This window comes from Octopus bimaculoides, chromosome 2 (genome assembly GCF_046866305.1).
Source record: "Octopus bimaculoides isolate indiv1 chromosome 2, ASM4686630v1, whole genome shotgun sequence".
NCBI lineage: Eukaryota > Metazoa > Mollusca > Cephalopoda > Octopoda > Octopodidae > Octopus > Octopus bimaculoides.
In genome coordinates, this window is record NC_142929.1 from 74,552,281 (window position 1) to 74,560,698 (window position 8,418).

Genomic DNA, 8,418 nt, shown 5'->3' on the forward strand with positions numbered 1-8,418 from the left:
TTATTTATTTTGCGAAGCAGACGATAGAGACATTCACAATTTTCGCCGACATTGTTGGTGTGGATTGTTATTTTATAGTCGTGTTACGTCAGCCATTTGCCGACGACTTGTTCTCGTCTGCTTTTGAAAGGGTGAACAGAGAGAAAAGAAAAAAATGACAACACATTCACACTCTCAACACACAGACACACACGCGCATGCGAGCTGCACACACGATAGCAGGCGCGCACATGCATATCTATATGTAGAAACCTATATAACAAATTATATATATATATACACACATACACACATGTATGCGCATACTCATGTACGCCTATATATATATATATGTATAACAATATTTTATATATATATATATATATATATATATACACATGTATATATATCTATGTATAACAATATATTTTATATATATATATATATATATATATATATATATATATATATATATATATATATATATATATATATATATATATATATATATATATATATATATACATATATGTATATATATCTATGTATAACAATATATTATATATATATAATACATATATATAATATATATGTATGTATATATATATATATATATATATATATATATACGGAACAACCGCGTTGAGGTGGTAACAACAATTATATATATATGTGTGTATGCACTTGTGAGTGAGTGCTTGTGTGGTGTATACTACGCATATATACTTATTCAGGTATGCATACACGTACAAAGAAATTTGTTTTTTGTGTATGTGCCTTAAACGTTTTTGTTTTGTTAATTCTCTTCTTTCTTTGTCTCTCATATATTCCCTTTCTTTTTCTCTTTCTCTCTCTTTCTTTCTTTCTTTCTATTGTCTCTCCACTTCTCTCCTTATTTCTATAAATCGTCCTATCTGCTTGTTTATCTATCTATCAATCTATCTATCTATCTATCTATCTATCTATCTATCTATCTATCTATCTATCTATCTGTCTGTCTGTCTATCTGTCTGTCTGTCTGTCTGTCTGTCTGTCTGTCTGTCTGTCTGCCTAATTATAGCTCTTCTGTTCCTTCCCTCTTTCTCTGTTACGCTCTCAGTCACAAGCTCTCTCTTTTCTTTCTTTCTCTCTCTCTCTCTTTCTCTCACACACACACACTCTTCCTCTATATGTTTGTTTATTTATCTGTTAATGTTTATTCATATCTGTATATATATGGGGGGGGGCGTGCGCGAGTGTGTGTGCGCGAGTGCGTGTGTGTGTATGTGTGTGTGTGTATGTGTGTGTACACATATGTTCTGCTATGTTGGCTTTTTTTATCTACATAACTCTAACCACTGCAACTACCACCGCCACCGCTTCATTCCTCACCCAGCCTATTACCACGACTCTCAGCCCACCACCGCCTCAAACACTATCACCATTATCTCTCTACCACCACCATCACCAATACCTCTACCACTAATACCTCTACCACCACTACCACTTCCGTCACTACCACCACCACTACCACCACTACTACTACTACTACTACTACTACTACTACTACTACTACTACTACTGCTACCACCACCACCACCACCACCACTACCACCACCACTACCACCACCACCACCACCACCATTACTACTACTACTACTACTACTACTACTACTACTACTACTACTATTATTACTACTACCAATACCATCCCAAAGTTTGTCATCTTAATCTCTACTATTACTACGACTACTACTACTACGACTACTACTACTACCACTACTACTACTACCACTACTACCACTACTACCACTACTACTACCACTACTACTACCACCACCACCACCACTACTACTAACATCGTCCTCAGTCCCTACCACAGACCTATTTGTAGCAACCACTCTCCCCCCACTACCTTCTTCCTACTACAACTGCTACCACCAACAACACCACCATCACAACCACCATCACAACCACTACCATATCACCATCAACGCTACCAGCATCATCACCGTCATCACTACGAGCACCGCCACCAACAGCAACAACAACAAGATACCACCACCACCACTACTCCATCATATTCTACCCCCAAAAAGTCGATGAAACAGAAATCGCAAAAAAAAACATGGAGGTGGGTAATGCAAATAAACGACTCGAGTAAATAAATAAATAAATATAATAAATAACTAATAAAGTGAATGAATAATTGGGTAATGAAAATTAAGAGAGAGAGATGGGTGTGGGAGGGAATGTGTGAAATGAGAAGGAAAGAGGAAAATGGGGGTGGGTTTGAAGGAATAGGAAGAATGGTGGTGGTGGGGGGAGTGAAAGTGTGGAAAGAGAGGAACCGAGTAGAGATGAGAAATAATAGGTAGATAGGTAAAGAGAGAGAGAGAGAGAGAGAGAGAGAGAGAGAGAGAGAGAGAGAGAGAGAGAGAGAGAGAGAGAGTGAGAGAGAGAGAGAGATTGATAGATGAATAGATAGATATACAGACAAGACAGATAAACAAGCAAACAGACAGACAGACAGACAGACAGACAGACAGATAGATAGATAGATAGATAGATAGATAGATAGAGGGGAAGTGAAGGAGAAAGTGAGAGAGGAAGACAGAGAGACAGAAAACAAGAGGGAGGAGAGAGAAAATTGATATAGTGCTAGAGACACAAAGAAAGAGAATAGTTCCATATTTCTTAAGTTAGATAAAAAGAAGCGTCCATTTCAGTTAGCACACCTAGAGTGGAGAAAATGCCGCAATGACTATTTATTTTGGACGGCTATAGATCTCAAAATGTGACACAATCAGTGAACAACGCTTTTCCCAACAACTTTTCTTTTTTTTTTGTCGTTCACGACAACCGTGGTGCTAGATTTACGGGGTACTTGCAATCTATCCTATGTCATTTCTGAATGGTCGCTCATACTTGAGACGTTCGATGAAAGCAATGTTGTATTTGGCACCAGCAAAGACTTTGACCGTTTGTGGAATAATTCAGTTTCCAGTCAGATCGTGTCACCATTGATGAAACTCTGTCTGTCTATCTTTATCTTTCTCTCTTTCTTCCCCCCCTCTCTCTCTCTCTCTCTCTATATATATATATATATATATTAGGTCATCAAGTATGAAATTTGTAGAAAAGAAAGAAAGTTTGCTAATATTTTATAAATACAAGGAATTGCTTTATTTATCAAAGTATACACCCATATTGTCAATACACTTTTGCCGTTTCAGTGGTAGCTTGTCCAGCCCGGAACTGTAAAAGCCTGGCAATCTAGAGTCAATAAAATCTTGGAACGCCTGTTTTACAGTATCGTCGGAATTAAATTTTTACCTATCAAAAAGTTATCCAAATTCTGGAAGAAGTGGTAGTCAGTGGAGGCAAGATCAGGTGAGTATGGTGGATGATGTAGAACTTCCAACTCCAACTCCTGTAGTTTCACCAATGTCATTTTTACAATGTGTGGTCTGGCGTTGTCTTGCAATAAAATAGGAGTGGATCTCTTGACTAATCTAGGCTCCTTTTTTTTTTTTTTTTGTAAGTTCCTGCATCATTTGGTCCAGTTGGCTGCAGTATACTTCGGCCATGATTGATGAGCCAGATTTAATGAAATCATAATAGATCACATCTGCACCAGACCACCAAACACACACCATCAGCTTCTTTTGATGAATTTTGCTTTTTGGACTCTGTTTTGGTGACTCGTCTTTGTCTAACCATTGGTACTGAACGTTTACGGTTGTTGTATTGAATCCATTTCTCATCTCATTACAATTCGATTCAAAAATGATTCATTTTGTGACTAGAAAGTAGCATAATGCAGGCTTCCAAATGTTGCTGTTTTTGATTTTCATTGAGTTCATGTGGAACGCACTTATCCAACTTTTTCACTTTACCGATTTGAACCAGGTGAGTCAATATTGTTTGCTTGCTAACACCAAACAACAACGATAATTCACAGGCACTTTGAGATGGATCTGACTTTCAGATCTGGCTTTCAGTTCTTCAATATCCTCTTTTGTTTCTGGTCGACTGTGTTGCTCATTTGTGAGGTCAAAGTTACCAGAACGAAATTTTGCAAACCAATTTGATACTGTCTGCTGTGTAATAACATTAGAATGAAATACTCCATTAATATTCCGCGCTGTCTGTGATGCTGTATTTCCAAGAAAGAACTCATGTTTCAAAACTGTACGAATTTCCGACTTATCCATCTCTAAACTAAAATAGCAAAAAAAACGATTTATAAATACTTTATAAAGCGCAAAATGAGTTAGAATAAAGAAATAGATGTGTCAGCTTTCTAACAAAAAATAAAGATTGTCAAAATTACAGGGGGATATGTACTGTGAAGAAAGGACTGCGAATAATGGTTAGGGTGGATCCTAGAGAGTTGGCTAGAGTGACGAGATAGACAGATATGTCTGAGTGAGACCGGATGCCTGTACCAGTTTTCCCAGGTTTGATTATGTCCCCTTTCTCCTGTCTATCAACGACCTCTAATAACACAAACCAATACACAGATGATATTATTCACTCTTTTCTAAACCTTCTGAAAACGGGCGTTATACTCATGCAACCCAGACGCTTCCCATTAAATCTCTACAAGACCCGAAAAACATTCTTCAATGGAGACATAGAATTGTTCTCTCTCTCTCTCTCTTTCTCTCTCTCTCTCTCTCTCTCTCTCTCTCTCTCTCTCTCTCTCTCTCCCTCCCCTCTCTCTCTGCATGTGTTACACAAAGACACAGTCACTGTTCATCTGAAGAAAACGACATTCGAACTCTCTAGTCTTGGGCAACACACAATTCAAATCCTCGAATTCGCTACAAATGTTACGCCTAACAATATCCTGATGATCCTCACATATACATCACTAATGCACCGCTATTTCATAACAAATATTGCATTTAGATACTAACCTTCCACTTATTTGTCTATTTATCTATTTAATCGATTTGAACATCCATGCAAAGGTGACAAGCAACAAACTTAGGGAAGAGTAGTAAAACCCTTAGGTCTGTGTAAATCCGATAAGGTGTGGCAGACTGAGGAAGGTATATAATAATCCTTATACAAAAGAATAGATTACAACAAAAGCACATAAACTAATTAGAAAAAGGAAAAAGTATTACAAATAAAGAGCAGTTATATGTTAAATCTTTTTTATGATTGGTACTTCCTTGAAAATAAATTGGACCGTCAACTTTTATAGAGAAAGAAGTTGAGAGAAAAAAATAGGACCTGGGTGAACCAGTAGTTGTAGCATATTGGCGAATCTTCACGTACCAATTAGATGGGGTTTTCTGAGGAGGTCTAGGGTTTCGTGTATAACAGCATATATGTCTCATCGGAGTTGAGATTTTACTTTAGTTTATTCTGCAGACGATCAACAACTGGTCTGGACCGGAGTATTTTTTTTCTTTTTTTTTTAGATGCAATGGCTTAATTATTGATGTTTGGTGACTATGAGAATATCTAGCGTCTCAACGGTCGCTCCGTCTTCAAGAAATAGCAACCAAATCTTCCTCAAATGATACCCTGTTGTTTTTAAAAAGAAGACATTCTAGATAAAGTAGCAGCCTTAGCCGTAGAAAAAAAAAGAGATAATCATAGGTGAATGGTCTTTGATCATAAATCTACTCGAGCCGGGTTGACCTGGTGTTAAACAGCAGCTGCGACAACAGCGGCAACAGCAGCAGAACAGAAAGCAAGGGTGAGCATTTTTAAAGTTTATATTTTATCTTTTATTTGCTTCAGTCATTGGACTACATCCATGCTGGAGCGCCACCTTCAAAGATTTAGTTGTACTAATCGATCCCAGTACTGGTTTATGAATATGGTATTTATTCTATGGGTCCCTTTAGCCAAACCGCTAAGTTACAGGAACATAAACAATCAAACACTGGTTGTCAAGCAGTAGTGGGGAACAAAAACAAATATCGAGCCCCCCCCCCCATATACATATGATGGGCTTCCACGCAGGCTTCATCTATCAAATTTACTCACAAGGTATTGGTCAGTCCGGAGCTAGAGTAGAAGACATTTGCCCAGGTAGGCACGCGGGGGAACCGAACCCAAGACAAGTGGTTGCAAAGGAGTTTCATAACTACACAGCTATGCCTGCACCTAGTTTGCGGAAGTTTTTAACAGTGTGGTGTCATTCATAGATAAGGAATGTGTAGTATTTGAGTGTGTTTTCCTGCTAAGTGTAGCTGTTATCAAGGTGCTGTTGAACTCAATAAAGAGATAGAAAAGAGATGACACAACGCACCGTCCTATTATTGGCGTAGCGTGTTTGATAACAGATAGTTTGTTAATCAATCTGATTGCTTTGTGGGTTGGGGTGTGGGATGAAATGAGGTTTAAAATATTTGAATGCATAGCAGTTACGCTGTCCCAGATATGCTAGAAATACTCTAATCTGGATTAAACTTGTGCATTAGTGTGTGTGTGTGTGGCGGGGTCAGAAACTATTTAACATCGATGCTTTTTTTTTCTGATCCTAAAACAATGATTCCTGGGGGGGGGGGGGGGACAGGGTTCACGTTGTAATTTCTAGAGAAGCGCAAGCCCTTAACAAATGTGTGTTTCTCCGATAATCTAATATTTTGAATTGTTTTCATGAATCAATATATAGTTTTTATTGCTTTAATAATGTTTTTTTTTTCAGACATTTTAAAGGCCGGTTTTAATTCTAAATAATTCAGTCTTAATATGTTCTGGCATATTCGAACTGAGGAAGCGTACTATAAAGTCGAAACACCGGGGTGTCTCGAAGTTCCCTTACACCGATGAATCACGTGAGTTCGTCTTAAGGGGTGGGGAGTTCTCCATTCACGAAAAATGACAGTGGTCAGATATTCACGTTCGAATCTTCCAGGACGCATTAAGAATAAATAGCACTTTGGTCGACGTGCTAACGATTCTGCTTAATAATGACTCTGTTTTATATAGTGCTCAAGTGCTCTACAACTCATCGAAAAAGTAAAGTAAAGAAAGACAGCAATAAAAGTTAGAAGTACGAGACACGCACAGGCTGTGTGGTAAGTAGCTTGCTTACCAACCACATGGTTCCGGGTTCAGTACCACTGCGTGGCACCTTAGGCAAGTGTCTTCTGCTATAGCCTCGGGCCGACCAAAGCCTTGTGAGTGGATTTGGTAGACGGAAACTGAAAGAAGTCCGTCGTATATATGTATATGTATATATATATATATATATATGTATGTCTGTGTTTGTCCCCCCAACATCACTTGACAAACGATGCTGGTGTGTTTACGTCCCCGTAACTTAGCGGTTCGGCAAAAGAGACCGATAGAATAAGTACTAGGCTTCCAAAGAATAAATCCTGGGGTCGATTTGCTCGACTAAAGACGGTGCTCCAGCATGGCCGCAGTCAAATGACTGAAACAAGTAAAAGAGTATTAGAAGAGTTTTGTTGTTGTTGTTGTTGTTGTTTAAACCCAAGTTAGCCCTGATCAAGCAGACCTATATTCAAAGACAGTCATGATCATATCATTGACTACATAATCCAATGTGTCCTTGTCTTGGGTGTGTGATTTGAAGGAGATTTGGATGTTGTCGCATGTCTGATGTGACGTGTCTAGTAAAATATATGTAGGGCGAATACAGAGATATGATAGGGTGAGAGGATAGAGGAGATGAAGGAGGGAGGAGGGGAGAAGAAGAAGAAGAAGAAGAAGAAGAAGAAGAAGAAGAAGAAGAAGAAGAAGAAGAAGAAGAAGAAGAAGAAGAAGAAGAAGAAGAAGAAGAAGAAGAAGAAGTGTAGGTTTGTCACGTAAAATAAGTACCAGATTTAGAATTAGTACTGTAGTCGATTTTTCCAACTTAACATTTCAAGGTGCTGCTCCAGCATGACCGTAGCCCAATAACTGAAATAAATAAAAGAATTAAAGGACTAGTCAGGCATTACAACTGTCTGGTAGATGTTTGAATCCTTCGAACGGACCATTGCACACACGATCGAATCGAAATAGGTTTTGGCCATATTATATATTTCGATAGCTTATCGTGAAGGACAAACAGAAGGAAATAATGTGAATAGTCCACCACATCACGTAGTCAACAAGTCAAACTACAAGATCGTGTGACCTGCATAGTCGATGTAGATAAGAGATCTAGGCTGAGACTTGGATAGAGATAGCTTGAGGCGTCATTACTGATAAGGAAGTCTTTACGAAAGATTTATTCATACAAGAACTTATAAATTATAGTGGAGGCTTAGGATTAACTGTGGAAATAAATAAGACTTAGTTATGTACGTTAAGAAGTTAGCGGTTGAGAACAATAAACTAAATGGGGAAGTGGCTAGGAAGGTATGAAACGTTCTGGCATAGCTCTCCTCGACGGCGCTTATTTGGCGTCGCTGATTCGACGCTGACTTATTTGACATTAGATGTTTTAATGTTTCTCCCGTACTTTCCAGTTCTCTCTCC

The 8,418-nt window shown here is 38.3% G+C and overlaps 1 pseudogene across 1 annotated transcript in view; it reads right to left on the reverse strand.

The window, feature by feature from the left end:
* Positions 1-3,143: 3,143 nt before the first annotated feature.
* LOC149137120 (histone-lysine N-methyltransferase SETMAR-like) overlaps positions 3,144-8,418 on the reverse strand; it is an 8,919-nt pseudogene continuing 3,644 nt past the window's right edge. Inside the window, exon 2 of the transcript XR_016237674.1 lies at positions 3,144-4,182. The product of XR_016237674.1 is annotated as a histone-lysine N-methyltransferase SETMAR-like (transcript). The remainder of the gene's footprint in view (positions 4,183-8,418) is intronic.